Source organism: Mustela erminea, chromosome 8 (genome assembly GCF_009829155.1).
Source record: "Mustela erminea isolate mMusErm1 chromosome 8, mMusErm1.Pri, whole genome shotgun sequence".
Lineage (NCBI taxonomy): Eukaryota > Metazoa > Chordata > Mammalia > Carnivora > Mustelidae > Mustela > Mustela erminea.
Window position 1 is genome coordinate 77,898,429 of NC_045621.1, and position 18,011 is coordinate 77,916,439.

The following is an 18,011-nucleotide window of genomic DNA, read 5'->3' on the forward strand; positions in this document are numbered from 1 at the left end:
CGGGGGGTCTCTGGGCAGCTCCAGACCACCAGAGAAGTTCCAAGCAGCGATCGCACACTGAGATTTTCCCGCTGTCCTGGGCTGGGAGTGCCTGGTCTTTCCGGTCCAAGAGCACCCGGCTGGCTCCTGTGTGCACCTCTCTCAGGGGAGGGCGCGGGGCAGGACTCGGACTCTGATGGCACGGCAGGGCACTTGCGTGGGGACTGCAAAAAGGCTGTGCTTCTGTTGGCTGGCAAGGCTCCCAGTCCCTCTCGGGAGCTGGGTGCCATGCACTCTCAGGCGTGCTGGTGGTTCAGGGACCAAGACCTGGTTTCTCCGCCGCACTCTCTCTGGCTCTGTGCCAAGGGTGGCTGTCCTGGGTCTGGGGACTTAAGCCCCTGACCCTAACACCCCAATTCCTGAAATTTCCCCCTGGTGATCCTTTGCTCTTTTTGAGTGCTTTCTACCAGACTCCCGAGTTAATGCTGGTCCCCAGATGCAGGGCACTCTCATGTTGGGATATTACTTTCCAATGGTTCGCCTCTGGTGGCTCCCTCCCCCTTTTGTTTATCTTCCGTTATCAGTCCGACTTTCCCACTCCGCTTTACCTGTCCACTGGCATCTTCTGCTCTGGTAGAGATCCAGACGTGTATAATTCTGATCTCAGGCTGATTTTGTGGGTGATCGGAGTTCTTTGGAAGGTAATCAGCTCACTTTAGGGTACAGGTTAAAAGGGCACTGCCTCCTACTTCCCCGCCATCTTGTCTCCCCCCTCCTATTTTTACTTTTATTTTTAGCTGTGTTCAATGGTATCATTCTATATGTAGTGTTTTGTGACTTTAAAAAAATAAACATTATGTGTATGAAATTTATGCAATGTTGTGTGTAGTATCTATTGGTAGATAGTTGAGTGCATTGTATAGATTGATTTATTTTCACTTCTAAATAATATTTCATTGTGTGAATATTTTCAAATTTATTCTCCTTTTGATAGACACTTGGGTTTTTAAAAATTAGTTTCTTTGCTACATAAACATGGCTGTTACTACCATTTTTGAACGTTTCCTTCTGAACATGTGCAAGAGTCTTTATAGGGTATGGCTGTGTTTTGATGGGGTTTAGGACATACTACCCCTAAATGTGGCAACTTGGCATAGTACATATTTTAAGCTGAAGAAATTTGAGGAGTGGCATGTGAAGGAAAGCCCTTCCTCTGAAACAAGTCATAAAACTTATGTTTGACAGGTGTTCTCCCTGTACCTGGAGGGAAGGAGAAGTGTGATCTCCAAGATACTGAGAGGAGTCTGAATGAATGGGCCTCACTATTTTCCTCAGCTTACTACCTTCAGTTTATACTCTTTTGTCTTAGCACAGTTTTCATGACTCTCCACTCTCCCTCAAACCTAGCATAAAACATTCATATTTAACCACTTCTTTGGGTCTTTGTTCTTTATGAAGTTTCCTGTGTCATGTGACATTTACACTAAATACATTGGCTTGCTTCTCTCTGTTAATCTGTCTTTTGTTATAGATGAGAAATCAGAACGGTAGAAGAAAAGGACATTTTTCTCTTCTATATTGTATATCTATATCTGCATATATATATCTGTATTTGTATAAATATATGTGTATAAGAATGGAATGATTAAGCTGTGGTAAAGTCATATGTTCAGATTTATAGGAAGATGCTAAAATGTTTTCCAAACTGATTGTACCACTTTATACTTCTAGCTGTTATTTGTGAATTTCTCTTGCTGTAGTGCTTGTGAGCTCTTTATACTCTCAGATTTTTAAAGTTTTTGCCAATATAGTAAGCATAATATTAATTTTACCATAATGGAATTTCATTGAGAATCTTTTCATATTTTTATTGGCCATTTTTATTTCTTCTGTAAAATGCCTGTTCATATCATTTTCTTATTGATTGTAGAAATCCTTGTGTAGTCTGTAAATTAATCTTTTGTCACTATATGTATTGTAAATATTGTCTCCTAATTTATGGCTTGTTTCTTTTCTTTTTCTAAAAAAATTCTATTTTAATGAACAAAAATTTTTTAATTTTGAATTTTTCAAACTTAAAAAAAAAAGATGGATACTTTTAATGTTTGGTTTGATGAACTTTCCCTTTCCTGAAGGCATGAGGATAAACTACTAGTCTTTTTTCTAAAAATCTGGAAATTCTGCCTTTTTATATTTAAATCTTTAGTCTGACTGTGATAGATTTTTTGTTCAGGGTGTGAGGTAGGGGTTCAATACTTTTTCCCTCAAGGATAACGAATCTTTCCAGTTCCATTTATTGGCTGGCTTCTAATTGGAGAGAGAGAGGGGGACAACTCCTTTTCCATTTTCTGACAGAACTGATTGAATCCTAGAGAAGTGTAATTCTTTTATTGACCTTGAAAGGTCAACATTTGGTCTGTTTTGGATTTCTCTCATGACCATTTGATCCTTTCCTTGTACTGTCCTCCATTATGTGTCCTAGGTACTTCTCACCTATTGGAATCCTCTTTGGGAAGAAGGCTGAGAGTAAAGCATGGAGCAGGACAGTGGGCCTGTAAAGGGACTGGGTGTGAACTGTGAGTGTGGAAGCTGTGGAGCCAATACCACTCTTTCTTTCTAAAACTCTGATAGCTGATATTATTCTGGAGATAGCTCAAAACTCTGTGGACTTTAGACTTCAAAACAAAAAGAAAAATCATTCAGCTTGCTGTAAGTCTTGACTATTCCTTACCAAATTATATAAGAATCAATAAATTCAATGTAAATGGCTTTATTTTGGAGGTGGTCTGTGGTAAATATCGCTTGAAATACAAGAAGTGATAAAATGAAGTAGCATCTAAAGCCAATCAATCTGTAAAATAAAACAGGTTCATTTGAATCAAAAGCTACTATTTAGGTACTAAAAAAGGGTGTGGCTGTGAGTAATTGTTTTTTCCTTGGTAGGGGAAATAAATTTGGAGAGTTCGAAAATAGCCAGCTTTAAGTAAATGACGATAGTAAAGATGTACACAACACAATATGTTTTAAAAAATGTTCAAAGGAAATGAAGAACTTGTTCTTAATAGAGTATCATGAGATTTATATTTCAGTACATATAAACAACTTTCCTTTTTATTTTTCAATACATTCAAATGAAAGATTGCAATAAAAATCCAGTGGGAGTACATTATAGGGCCATTTTTATGTCATTATGTTCTGGCATTATCTGGGAAAGTAATTTAAAGTATTTCATTAGATAAAATGCGTTGATGAGATTACAAATGGTTTGGAAGGGTGATACATTACCTTAAAAAATCAGTATAAGGATATTGAAATAGAATTATCATGATAATGCAAGTTACCTTCACTTGAAAAAACAAATGCTCCTCCATGTCAAGAAAATGTAGTTCTTATTTCACAATGAAATTCCTGGTAATTGGAATTATATTGTTAAAAATGATGACACTATATTTACTTGGCACGAGTCAACCAAATCTTTAGCATTAAAGTCAAGCAGAAAATGGACTAATGGACAATGGCTATTTAGACCAAAAAGCTGCATTTATTTGAGTTAATTTTCAGATAAAATAAAAGAACCGAAATAAGTCATCACTAGATAGTTTTGGAGAAAAGCTGTCTGCCCTTTGCAGAACTTCCACAAAAGCCAATGGCTCAGTCAGATGCTTGATAAGCTCCAGATAACATCTCAACTCCAGGACCTTATCTAAAGAGCCTGCATTTTTTTTTTTTTAAATTTTTGTCATTTGTCTACCAAGTACTAGCAATTGAACTTGAGTCAACTGAAGAGATACAAAAATAAGTCATTTATAAGTGATTTGGCACTCTGGGAACAAGTAGAGTATATTGTTTTATTGTCTCTGGCTCTGACTTGAGGTTTAAAGCAGTGATTTTCAAACTTGAATGTGCTGAAGAGTCTCCAGGATGCCTGTAGACTTCCTTGGGAGATTTCCTCTTAGTAGATCTGCACTGCTGTTATAGAATTTTGACTTTTAAGAAATATCTGAGATGATTCTGATGCTTATGGTTTAAAGTTCTTTTTTTTTTTTTTTTTTTTTAAAGATGTATTTTTTTGAGAGAGAGAGAGAGAAGGAGAAAGCACATGGCAGGGATGGGGGCCAGAGGGAGAGGGAGAGAAGCTCAAGCTGACTCTCAATTAAGTGTACAGCCTGATACAGGGTTCCATCCCAGGACCCTGAGATCATGACCTGAGTTGAATTCAGGAGACTGCCGCTCAACCTTTTTTTTTTTTTAAGATTTTATTTATTTGACAGACAGAAATCACAAGTAGGCAAAGAGGAAGGAACAGAGAGAGGGGGAGGCAGGCTCCTCACTGAGCAGAGAGCCCAATGCAGGGCTCCATCCCAGGACCCTGGGATCATGACCTTGGCCAACCCACTGAGCCACCCAGGTGCCCTCTGCCGCTCAACCTCTTGAGCCACCCAGTTAACCCTAAAGATCTTACTTTGGGAAACACTGACATATTTTCAGTTGTTTGCTACATTTGCCATTCTTCATTGCCTCTATTTAAGCCCTAAACAGCCCAAGACAAACATGACTTGGGTGTAGGATGTGGGGTCAGAACACATTGTATTTCATTCTAATCTGTTCTATTTCATTCAATTCCATTAATTTTAGCAAATAGTCATTAGGCCATAGAGTGGGGAGAGACTAAGTACTTGAACAACAACAAAAAAAATGCATTTTGCTATTAAGGAACTTGCAAATCTTGCAATATCTGTATAAAAAGGTAAAATAAAGGGAATTTATTTTGTTTTCTAATGTGTTGCAGGCACTTAGCATAAAGCCTGTCACTTCATGCATGCTCAATAAATATTTGCTGAATGTTTAATGAGTGAATAACAAAGCAAGTGAAATTAGGTGATGTAAATATATAAGCAACATTCTGGTGGTATATGGAGCAGGGTAGGAAGTTAGTGGTGGGATTGTTGATATTTCTAAAATAGTTCCATTTATATAATTTGCTTCCCTCCAAACACTACACCTCAAGCCTCTCATGTTACTCATGTGATATGATCATCTTATCAGCACATAGAATCTTTAGTGAAAGTTTTCTGGTCTAGGTGTCTAAATGGACACTGTAGAAAAATGGATTGGCCATTAGAAAAGCTATGGCCTGGGGACGCCTGGGTGGCTCAGTGGGTTAAAGCCTCTGCCTTCAGCTCAGGTCATGATCCCAGGGTTCTGGGATCAAAGCCCACATCAGGCTTTCTGCTTATCAGGAAACCTGCTCCCCCCAACCCCTTCTCTCTCTGCCTGCCTGTCTTCCTGCTTGTGATCTCTGCCTGTCAAGTAAATTAGAAAAAAAAAAAACCAAAAAAAAAAAAAAACCTGTGTCCTGATCTCAGATCTACCAAGTAACCATATGGCAGAGGGTCTTCATTTCCATGTTTTGGTGGATTGGAAGGGATGATACAACCTCCCTGATTCACAGAAATGGTAGTTGATTGTTGAAAACATAGCTAGCAAAGTACTTTAACAGTTGAGAGAAAAAAAACGAGATATAAAATTAGGAGTTCCTTAGAGCAGACTTTACACAAATTTTGCCCAGGGGACCCTGTCACTTAATTCCTTCCATGATGATCTCTAGCTACTTAAGACCTTCCCTTTATGTTACATTCTTTTTATGGGGATTAACTTCCAAATTCCACACTCTTTAACTCTGATAGCCCATTATATTGAAGTAATATTTTTTATCTAGTGTTAAAAAGCAAACCAGTTATATGAAAGTTTTCATGAGAAATTATACTTCATCAGGTTATTTTACTTACATGTTTATATTTTAATAGAGTTTTTCCAATTAGAATCCAATAGAAATTATTCCCATTATAGAAAGTTTTGGTACTATATTAGATCAAAGGAAGTATTTTTTTTATAGGTAGACCTCTTTAATGCTCTAAAATTATCTAATTTGTTTATTCATTCATTTAAAAAATGTATATGAATACCTGTGCCAAGCTCTACTTTAGGAGCTGAGGATGTATCTATGAATAATATAAGCAAATTCTGGCTTTCATAAAGCTTACATTCAATAAATAAGGAAGAAGGTAAGCAAAATATCAGCCAACAACAAATACTCTGCAGATTTTAAGCAGACTGGTATAATACAGAATGACAAGGTTCTTATTTTAGGCTGTGTGCTCACAAAAATCTCCTTGAAAAGCTGACGTTTATACTGAAATATGAACCAGAAGGAGAAGCCAGCCAGATAAAGATCCAAATGATGAGGATCCAAATGATGAGGGAACACTAGCACCATAGTACTAAGGCAGGAATGTGCTTGATGGGTAATTTGGGGAAATAGGGAAGTAGAGGTGGAGAGTGATAGAGTGATAGAAGACCAGATTGGAGAGGGAACCATGGTTCAAACTGTGCTGAGCTTTATAAACTGAGTGAGAAGTTCGGGTTTCCTTTTAAATACAAGGAAAAAATGTTGGGGGTTTTAAAATAGGAGAGTGTATTTTATCTTCACAAGGTCATTCTGGCTTCTGTGGGGAGAATGGCTTGTGGGAGGTCACGAGGTGAAGCCCAGAGATATGCTCAGAGGCTATCACACTATCTCTGTGAAAGACGATGGTGAAATGGAGGGAAGTAGTTAGATTTACTGTATGTCTGTTTGGTGACAGATTTAATGGAGCTTGTTTATGAATTAAATGTGGTAGTCAAGGAAAAGAGATAACATATACCATGCCTTTGTATGATACTGTTTGTGCCTAGGCACAATTAAGGCAACTTTGGGAAATAAATTATCTTTGGTGATTTGGGTTATTTTTTGGTTAACAACTTTTTTTTTTTTTTTCCATCTGGGTACTTTATTGGTCTGGGTGGGTTGCTGTAACAAAATAACGTATACTGGCTGACTTAAACAACAAACATGTATTTCTTACAGTTCTGGAGCCTGAGAAGTCCAAATTCAAGGTGCTAGCTGATTCAGTTCTTGGTGAGAACCCTGTCCTTGGCTTGCAGACATCTGCTTTCCATCTCCTTCTATTCTTATAAGGCTACTAATCCCACATGAGGGCCCCACTCTTATGACCTCATGTAACCCTGATTACCTCCCAAAAGTCCCATCTCTGAGTGCCATCACACTGGGGGTTTGGGCTTCAACCTATGAATTTTCAGGGATACAAGTCAGTCCACAGTTGGCAACATAAAGATAATCAATACTAGGTATGTCCTAGTCAAATCAGAACTGTATTCTTGGTAAATTGCTAGCAAAGATTATACTTAAATGAGTGCATAAGATTGTTTATTGTTTTCTTTTGTATGTCTTCTTATCCAATGTTATTTAAACCAGATTATTTCTGAGGTATTTCTGAGATTCATGATTTTATGAAATTACTGTCATCACTAGAAATATGGTTTAAGTGACTCTTAATCTCACAAAACAAACTGAGGGTTGCTGGGAAATATGAATTGTTTTTATAGACTGTTGACATTCAGATTTAACACTGAGAATCTTTTGAACAATTAGGGAAAGAGGCGAAAGTGGTTGCAGGACACTATGTGAACCCCATTGTTTCTAATTCTGCCTTTGCAGTTTTGCATAACTCTCCCAGAATTTATGACATGCTGCATGAAATAGCGCTGACTTCTAAAACCTCTTCTAAGCTAAAATAGATAGCAACAGTGAAGGTCAGATAAAGACCCTGCAGCCTGATTTCCCCTTCCATATCTGCCACATCTTCAGCTGATAATAGATGACTGTGCAGAGGCACGGGCCTCCTAATGCTCTCCTCTCCTTTGCCATCAGGGGAAAAAAGGCAGAGATCAGTTACCCAGAGCTGAAAGTCAGTGCAGCGTAATGAAAAAGATGGTCAAAAAGAAGAGGTCAGATTTCAACTGAGTATATTCAAAGTAGCAGTCAGCTGACAAGCACCCTCTTCTAAGAGGCTTTGTGGAAACTGGTAATGATCCCATTAATAATTTTTAGTCCAGAAATCTTATCTTTCAACATGCAGTATTTATTTATTGAGCTAGATAGTTGAGATTAATATGTTTAGAGAGTTGTCAAAAATTCATACATTAGTCATGAACGTCCATTTCCTACCTCTCTGCTTCTTCAGGAATCAGCTGTCTCTGAATATCCCTTCCTTCTCCTACTCCATCAGGCTTGGTATCCTGCCTCAGAGTCCTGCCCTAGCTCTGTCTGCTCTGGCAGGAAATGGTGCAGAGTGATGCAGAATGTTTTTTGTCAATGGCCCAACTTTACCTTTGACCTTATATTGAAGGAGAAAATGGAGTTTTCTTGTCACAGCATCTAGAATTACAGTGTACAGATATTTCATAGAACAGGGTGTGATTGGAAAACTGGGAAGAAGCTATTCAGGGACTTGGTTAGAAAGCTAGGAAATAGAAATTAATCAAAACTGGAAATTACTCTGGCCTGAAAAACAAAGAGTGGAGAATGAAGACGGGGCTCAGGAGAGCAAGAAAGTAAGATTCTCCCATTCCTCTCCCTAGTTTTCGAACTAGAATGGACTGTGCGTGATAGTGGTGGAAGAGCGGACTGGCTGAGATACAGCTGACAGAAATGTAAAACCTGGTAGTGGCAAAAAATAACATGTTAAAGACTCACCTTGTGAGGGAGGAAAGAAGGATTTGTCAGTTTGTTACACCAGATATTGACAATCGTTATATTTTGTGTTTGTATCAGTTAACATTACTGTTCTTCAGTGTCAAAAATACTTAAAAGTTATTTCTGTGGGATATGAATATCACTTGGCTTAATGTAATGGGTATTCCTCATTATAATACATGTTAAATGCAGCATTCCCTAAGATTTGGTCCTCAGTCATTTGCTCGCTTCATGTTCCCTACGTGGCAACGTTTGCCAGTGGCTTTCATTGCTACTTTTTTTTTCCCTTATAGAAGCCAGAGATCTTTACTTATTTATTTTCTTCAGATTTAATGAGGTTTAACTGACAAAATTGTAATAAATTGCAATATACAGAGTGATGATTTGATATATATACATGGAGTGAAAGGATTCTCCCCATTGAATTAATTAACTCACCAATCACTACACATATTTACCTTTTTTGGAGAGGGTAGAGGGAGCATTTATGTTCTATTCTCAGCAAATTTCAATCACATCATAAAATGTTATCACCTATAGTCACCATGTTACACATTAGATACTCAGAACTTATTCATCTTGTAACTGAAAGTTTTACCAGCCTCTTTGTACTTATTCCACCCCTCACCCTCTAGACCATGGCAACCAGCATTCTACTGTGTTTCTGTGTTTGACCTTTTTTTTTTTTTTTAGATTCCATGTATAAGTGGTACCATGAAGTATTTATATTTCTCTGTTTGGCTTTCTTCACTTCTTCGCTTAGTAGACTGTCCTCCAGTTTCACCCATGTTGTTGCAAATGACAGGGTTTCCTTTTTTTAAAATAGCTGAATAATAATTCGTCATGTATATAAACCACATTTTTCATTCACTGAGGGACACTTAGATTGTTTCCATTCCTTAGATATTGTTAAAATTCAGCAATGAATAGAAGAGAGTGGATACATTTTCCAGATTCTGATTTCCTTCATTTGGGTATATACCCAGAAGTGGTATTGCTGGATCATAAAGTAGTTTCGTTTTTAACTTGTTGAGGAATCTCATACTGTTTTCTTCTCTGAATGTTCTAGTTTATACTGCCTCCAACAGCTACAAGGATTCCCTTTTTTTACATACTTGCCAGCATGTTGTCTCTTGCTTTTTTGATAATAGACATTCTGATAGGTGTGAGGTGATAGCTCGTTGTGGTTTTGATTTGCTATGGAGCACCTTTTTGTGCACCTGCCATCAGTTTGTATGTCTTCTCTGGAAAATATCTATCAGGTCCTTTGCCCATTTTTTAAAAATTGGACTATTTTAAATTTATTTTTTATTTTCTTGTTTATTTATTTTTGCTATTGAGTTGTGTAAGTTCCTTGTATGTTTCGGATATTAATCCCTTACCAGGTATTTGTGATTTGCAAAATTTTCTCCCACTCAATAGGTTGTCTTTTTATTTTGTTGATGGTTTTCTTTGCTGTGCAGAAGCTTTTTAGTTTGATGCAGTCCGACCTGTTTATTTTTGCATAGGTTGCCTTTACTTTTGGTGTCAAATCAAAAAAATCATTGTTCTGTCAATGTCAAGACCATATGTTTTCTTGGAGTTTTATGGCTTCAGTTCTGACCTTCAAGTCTTTTATCTGTTTTGAGTTGACTTTTTGTATGGTGTGAGACAGTGGTCCAGTTTCATTCTTTTGCATGTGGCTGTTCAGTTTTCCCATCACCACTTATTGAACAGACTATTCTTTCCCCATTGCATATTCTTGGCTCATTTGTCAAAAATTGATTGACTATATCTGTTTGGGATTATTTCTGGACTCTCTGTTCTATTTTATTGACCTATGTATCATATATATATATATATATATATATATATATATATATATTTATTTATTTATTTTTACCAATACTGTTTTGATTACTCTAACTTTGTAATATAGTTTGAAATCAGAAAATGTGCTGTCTCTAGCTTTGTTCTTCTTTGTAAGAGTGCTTTGGTTATCTGGATTCTTTTATAGTTCCTTGCAGATTTTAGGGTTCTTTTTACTTAGTGTGAAAAGTACCACTGAGATTTTGATTGGAATTACATTGGGTATGTATATTACTTTGGGTAGTATGGACAATTCAAAAATATTAATAATTCTGAACCAGGAACATGAGCTATCTTGCCATATATTTGTATTTTATTCAGTTCTTTCATCAGTGTCTTAGCATTTTCTGATCTTTTACCTCCTTGGTTAAATTTATTCCTGAATATTTTATTCTTTTTGTACTATTATAAGTGGATTGTTTTCTTAATTTCTTTTTCTGATATTTTATTATTAATGTGTAGAAACGTGACTGATTTTTTTATATTGATTTTGTATCCTGCAACTTTACCTAATTTGTTTGTTATTTCTAACAATGTGTGTGTGTGTGTGTGTGTGTGTGTGTGTGTGTGTATGTGTGTGTGTGTGTAGTCTATAGAGTTTTCTATGTATAACATCATGTCATCCACAAACAGAGTTTTACTTCTTTCTTTCTGATTTGGATTACTTTTATTTCTTTATCTTGCCTAATTGCTCTGACTAGGACTTCTACAACCATGTTTAATAAAAGTAGCAAGAATGGACATCCTTTCTTTGTTCCTGATCTTGAAAAAAACTTTAAGCTTTTCGTCAGTCAGTATGATGTTAGATGTGGTTTTGTTGTATATGGCATTTATTATGTTGAGGGATGTTCTTTCTATACCCAGTTTGTTTGCTGGTTTGTTTGTTTTTCATCATGAAATGATGTTAAATTTTGTTAAGTGTCTTTTCTGCATCTATTGAGAAGATCATATGGTTTTATTCTTCATTTAGTTATTGTGGTGTATTCTCTTGATTTGTTGATGTTAAACCATCCTTGCATCCCTAGAACAAATTCTGCTTGATCATGGTCTATGATCCTTTTGAAGTTTTTTTTTTTTTTAAATTTTATTTATCCACTTGAGGGGGCGGAGAAGAGCAGAGGGAGAGGGACAAACAGACTTCTCTGAGTGCAGAGCCTGATATAGGGCTTGATCCCAGGACCCCAACATCATGACCTGAGCTGAACCCAAGAGAGGGACATATAATCAACTGAGCCATCCATGTGCCCCTTCTAATGTATTGTTGAATTTTATTTGTTAATATTTTGTTGAGGATTTTTACATCTGTGTTCATCAGAGATTTTGGCCTGTAATTTTCTTTCATGTAGTGTCCTTGTCTGGCTTTGGTATGAGGATAATGCTGGCCTTGTAAAATAAGTTTGGAAATGCTTTCTTTTCTTCTATTTTTTGAAAGAGTTTTTTTTTTTCCTTAAGTGATTTAAAACAATAAAAGTCAAGAAAAGATAAATAACGTCTGAATCTAATATAAGCTGGAAACTATTTCTGCTAACACATGTAATATTTATGTTATAAAGTTATCTTTTTTGGGGGTGTCTGGGTGGTTAAGTCACTTAAGTATCTGATTCTTGATTTTGGCTGAGGTCTTGATCTCAGGGTCATGAGATCAAACCCAATGTCAGGCTCCTCACTCAGCAGGAAGACTGCTTGAGATTCTCTCTTTCTCCCTCTGTCCCTCCTCCCACCGCCACATACCCTCTTTCCTTCTAAAATATATAAATAAAACTTAAAAAAAAGGAAACATTTTAAAAATAGTAATAAGTATCTTACTTAAAATATTTAATTTTAAGAAATCCATCAGAATGGTTTGAATGGATATGGAGTTGATCACATATTCATATTTGAACCTAATACTTTAGCTGCCTGGCCATGAACTAAAATAATTGCCTCTTTGGCATTTCTTCTTGGATGTTCCACAGGTATTTCACATCACTAAGTATGAAAGTGATTTGATCACTGGGTAATGTAGCATTGTGTATCATCCAGATTTCCATCTTTTACATATCCTAAGGGATATTGGTTATTAAGATAACCAATGTCATATCCAATAAATCACTTTAAATGATTTCTTCTTGATGGTTTTTTAATGTTCTCTCAGTATTTGCCACCTCAGGCTCTTCAATTTCCATTTTCATTGACTTAGTTCAATTCTTACTTGTATTACTTCAAAAAGCTTCTATTTGGTCTCCTTATCACCAGTATGATCTTTGTTTCAGTTAGATCTATGTAATTGTTGACAGTATGATATGCTGGGGAAGACTGGAATGTTCATGTATATTTTATTTATCTTACTTATACCTACCCTGGCTTAAAGACAAATATTTTGTCAATAATTCCTCTAATCATATACATACATTTGTTTGTATACATATACATGGAATATATAGAGTATATTAGTGTAAATGTTAACTTGTATCAAATTTTGGCATATTTGGTATTAAATAAACATTTTATTTTGGATCCTGCACAAATGCATAAGTGACTGAAGACATAATTTTAACATAAAAGAAAAATATGACCACAACTGAATTCTACATGGTACTTGGACATAATTTTATAATTTTAGTTTAGGTAAACATTGTTATTTAAAATAGTGTATCAGTAGGGATGCCTGGCTGGCTCAGTTAGTAGAGCATGCAACTCTTGATCTTGGGGTTGTGAGTTTGAGCCCCAAGTTGGATATAGAGAGTACTGAAAATAAAATCTAAAAAAAATATAATCTCTCCTATTTATGCCATGAATCTGTAACATAGGAAGTATGAGGTTTAGTAATTAAAATTTTATCATTATTGGGGTGCCTGGGTGGCTCAGTCAGTTAAGTATATGTGTCTTAATTTTGACTCAGGTCCTGATCTCAGGGTTGTGGGATCAAGCCCTACATCTGGCTCCACACTTGGTGTGGAATCTGCTTGGGATTCTCTCCTTTTTCCTCTCCCTTCTCCTCTGCTCTTCTCCCTGCTTTTGCTTTCTTTCACTTTCTAAAATAAATAAATTAAATCTTAAAAAATGTTAGTGTTATTAATAACACCCATTTCTCGGGGCACCTGGGTGGCTCAGTGGTTTAAGCCGCTGCCTTCGGCTCAGGTCATGATCTCAGGGTCCTGGGATCGAGTCCCGCATCGGGCTCTCTGCTCAGCGAGGAGCCTGCTTCCCTCTCTCTCTCTTTCTCTGCCTGCCTCTCCATCTACTGTCAAATAAATAAATAAAATCTTTAAAAAAAAATAACACCCATTTCTCAAGAAATTTTTCATCTAATAGGACTTTGAAATCTTAAAAATTTCTTTGAATTGAGGATTGCCTTTTTTTTTTATATTCCCACATACACCCTTCCCCACCTCATACTTTTCTCATTTATTAATATCATGCATTAGTGTCATATATTTTTTTACAATTGATGAGTAAACATTGATACATTTCTATTTTTTTTAATTTATTTTTTATTTATTTTCAGCATAACAGTATTCATTGTTTTTGCACCACACCCAGTGCTCCATGCAATCTGTGCCCTCTCTAATACCCACCACCTGGTTCCCCCAACCTCCACCCCCCCACCCCGCCACTTCAAACCCCTCAGATTGTTTTTCAGAGTCCATAGTCTCTCATGGTTCACCTCCCCTTCCAATTTCCCCCAACTCCCTTTTTTTTTTTTTTTTTTTTTGGATTGCCTTTTAAAATATTTTTTTGAATGGGATATATAACCTTTGGACAATCATTCAGGAAATACAGAATTTATATGCAGAATTATAAGTAGAATGATCTTTCTACTATACAGAAAATATAAATGAATAGAAAAAATATATATGAAAAGAATTAGGTGGTGATTTCTCTGTGCCAGATAACTTCTATATACTCCTCTAGTTGTTCTGTTCTCTACCCATCTGCATCCTATTTTATTGCCTTGGGAAGGGGTGGTGGTGACCAGTTGGCTCTGCTGTCTTCTGGGTTCCAAATGGATTTGGCTACTGGAAGTCCCATCAGGAGATGGGAAGCAGTGTGAGGTCAGGGTATTTATTCAACTGGTTTCTCTTTGTGAGATTTCTAACTGAAGCTTACTGCTCCCTCTCAAGGTTGCTTCCTCTATATCACTCTCTCCTTCTGGGTTCTGATAAATGCTTCTTTTTCTCATCTCTTTGGGGCTCAGGGTTGTAAAAACCCTGTGTTACTAATCCAGGTTCTTTTACTATATCTCTTATGGTTCCCCTCCACTCACATCTTCATTAAAAAAAGGTCCTTTGAAAATAAATCATCATTAAATTATCCTAAATTAAGTGTACTGTCTTTTTTGTTCTTGTTGTTGAGACTTTTATGGAAAAAGTTACATGCTTTTTTGAAAACTTTAGACCCCCCAAAATATATTAGCCAATATATGATTGTTTTAGTTCTTAGTGATTGGTTTGATAAGAAATCACTTTTGATGATTGACTAAAATCTTAATAGCTTACATTAACTTGTATTAAAAGAAAACAATAAACAAGAATGACTATTGGGCATCTCAGGAACCACAGGTCTATAGCAGAAACAGAAATCTCCACATTCAATTTTCAGGTGTACTATATAGTGATTCAGCAATGTCCTACATTACCCAGTGCTCATGGCAAGTGCACTCCTAATCCCCATCACCTATTTTACCCATTCCTCCACCTACCTCCTCTCTGGTAACCATCAGGTTGTTCTCTATAGTTGAGTCTGTTTCTTAGTTTGCCTCTCTCTTTTTTTCCTTTCTTATTTTTGTTTCTTAAATTCCACATGAGTGAAATTATGTGATATTTGTCTCTCTTGTATTGACTTATTTCACTTAGCATAATACTCTCTAGCTCCTTCTTATCGCAATGGCAACATTTCCTTCTTTTTTATGGCTGACTAATATCCCTTTGTATGTAATACTGTAACCTCTTCTTTATCCATTATCTATCAGTGGACACTTGGGTTGCTTCCATATCGTGGTTATTGTAAATAAAGCTGCAATAAAAATAAGGGTGTACGTATCCATTGTGTTTTTTGTATTTTGGGGGGTAAATACCTGGTAGCATGATTACTGAATTGTTGGCATGGTTCTATAACCTTTTGAGGAAACTCCATACTGTTTTCCACAGTGGCTGCACCAGTTTGGATTCCCACCAACAGTACAAGAAGGTTCCTTTTCCCCCACATCCTCGCCAACACTTGTTTCATGTGTTTTTGATTTTAGCCATTCTGACAGGTGTGAGATGATATCTTATTGTAGTTTTGATTTGCCTTTCCCTAATGATGAGTGATGCTGAACATCTTTTCATGTATATTTGCCATCTGCATGTCTTCTTTGAAAAACTCTTTCATGTCTTCTGCCCATTTTTAAACTGGATTATTTGTTTTTTTGGGCTTTGAGTCTTGTAAATTCTTTATGTATTTTGGATACTAATCGTTTATCCGATATGTCATTTGCGAGTATCTTCTACCATCCTGTATGTTGCATTTTAGTTTTGTTGATTGTTTCCTTTGCATGCAGAAGTTTTTTATTTTGATGTAGTCCCAATAATTTATTTTTGCTTTTATTTTCCTTGCCTCAGGAGAAATACCCATAAAAATTGATTCCTCTTCTTTTCTTTTTTTAAAGTAGGCTCCATGCCCAGCCTGGAGCCAGTGCAGGGCTTGAACTCACACTCTGAGATCAAGACCTGAATTGTGATCAAGAGTCAGATGCTTAAACCACAGAGCCACTCATGTGCCCCAATTCCTCTAGCTCACCTCTAGACACAATCCATTGGTAAGTCCTGTGTGCTCTGCCACCAAAATAATCCCCAACCTATTTTTAATGATCTTTTCAATCCTATACTGGACCAGAGTGTCATCATTGTTCTCCTGGGTTGCTACAATAATTTCGTAACTGGTTACCCTGTTTTAACTTATGAACCATAATGATTTTATATCCACATGACAGCCTAAAAAATCTTTTAAAAGTATAAATTGGATGTTTCTTGCTTAAAACCATTTATGGTTTCCCACTGTGCTTAGAAATACCTGCTCAATCTAAAGCGGCACCAGCCCACGCAGACCAGTAACTCTGAGTGCCCCTTTAGTTTGTTTATAGCACCAAATGCTAACTAAAATTGTTTTTAGTGTATATGTTTACTGGTTTGTCTTCTGCCCTCTAGGATAATTTCAGTTTCATTACAGGGTCATTTTGATGTTCCCGGTAGCTGAAACAGTCCTTGGCACAGAGTTAGAATTCAGTAAATATTTGTAGAAAAAGTCACAAGTTATAAAGGAAAATGGTTTAGGGCTTGTTTGGTAACCTTAATGTTCTATTTCTGTTTTTCTTTTATTTTCTGTTTCTCCTTTTCTTTCAAATTTATAACTAGAAAATTAAAATCTACCACAGTTAGACTCCAGGCCCTAGGAAAGATTTAATTAATCATCACATTAGCCAGAAAGAGAGAACAAATGAGATGAAAATATTTTGTTGTATAATTTTTCCGAAAAAGCTTATAAGAATATAGCATCACCACATGAAACTATTTTTGTGTCAATTACTGCTACAAAATGAAAAATTCTATTGTTGTTCGTGAATATTCTCAAAGTGGCCAAATAGCTCCAAATTTATTACAGATTGTGTTCTACATAGTCAGCTTAAATACCCACACTATCTTTGAAAAACTTTCACTGCTGTGGAGACAGTTTTATAGGGTTGTTTATTAGTCACTATGATGGGACTAAAAGCTAGGGTGTGGAAGACTTGTGGTAGTGCTAGGCATAATGGAAATTCCACAGACACTGTATTTTAGGTCTTCAAGTGTAGTGGCTCACTTTTATCCAAGGCATAGCTCAAATAATTTCCCAGAATATCAGTCATTTATTAAAGAATTTCTTCATCTCTTTATTTAGTTAAGAATTATTCAGGTACCTAACAGGATAGCCTCCTAAACTGTTTACAGCCTTGTGGACAATTTATGTAACAGTTTCTTTTCATTTCCTTTCATGGTGGTTTTTTCAATATGTATTCTTCCTTGTGTCATCCATACTAGATATAATTAAGGAATTATTCTCATTCAGCACCTGAAAATAAAATGGTTTCTCTCAAAATTCTCTGTTGAGATGTGAAACACGATTATTTTACTTTCTAGGCCTTGACACAATATGTGCTTTCTGGCTTTCCTTGTTAAACTCTGCATATGCCATATGTTGGCAACATTTTAAGGATAGATCTTGTTCATTGGTTTCAATGACACATGTTCAATTTCCAATAAAATGTAGGAACAACTATTTATCTTGAGGATGATCCAGTAGGAAAACAAATGCCTTGGAATGTAAGAATGCTCTTATTACCCAACAAGTCCATATTTAGAAGCTCTCTTAGTATTCCCTAGGTTAAATGGCTTGTTTAATGTTATGAATTAAAACTAAGTAGTGTTCTTCCCATACTCCTTATCAAAAAGATAAATAGAATCATTAGAGTTTAGTCACTCATAATAATTAATTTAGTAACTATTAGGTATAATGTTTTATGGACCTTGCCATAAGATGCTAACAATTTAGAAAGAAAGCAGATAAATTACATGCACACACACACACACAC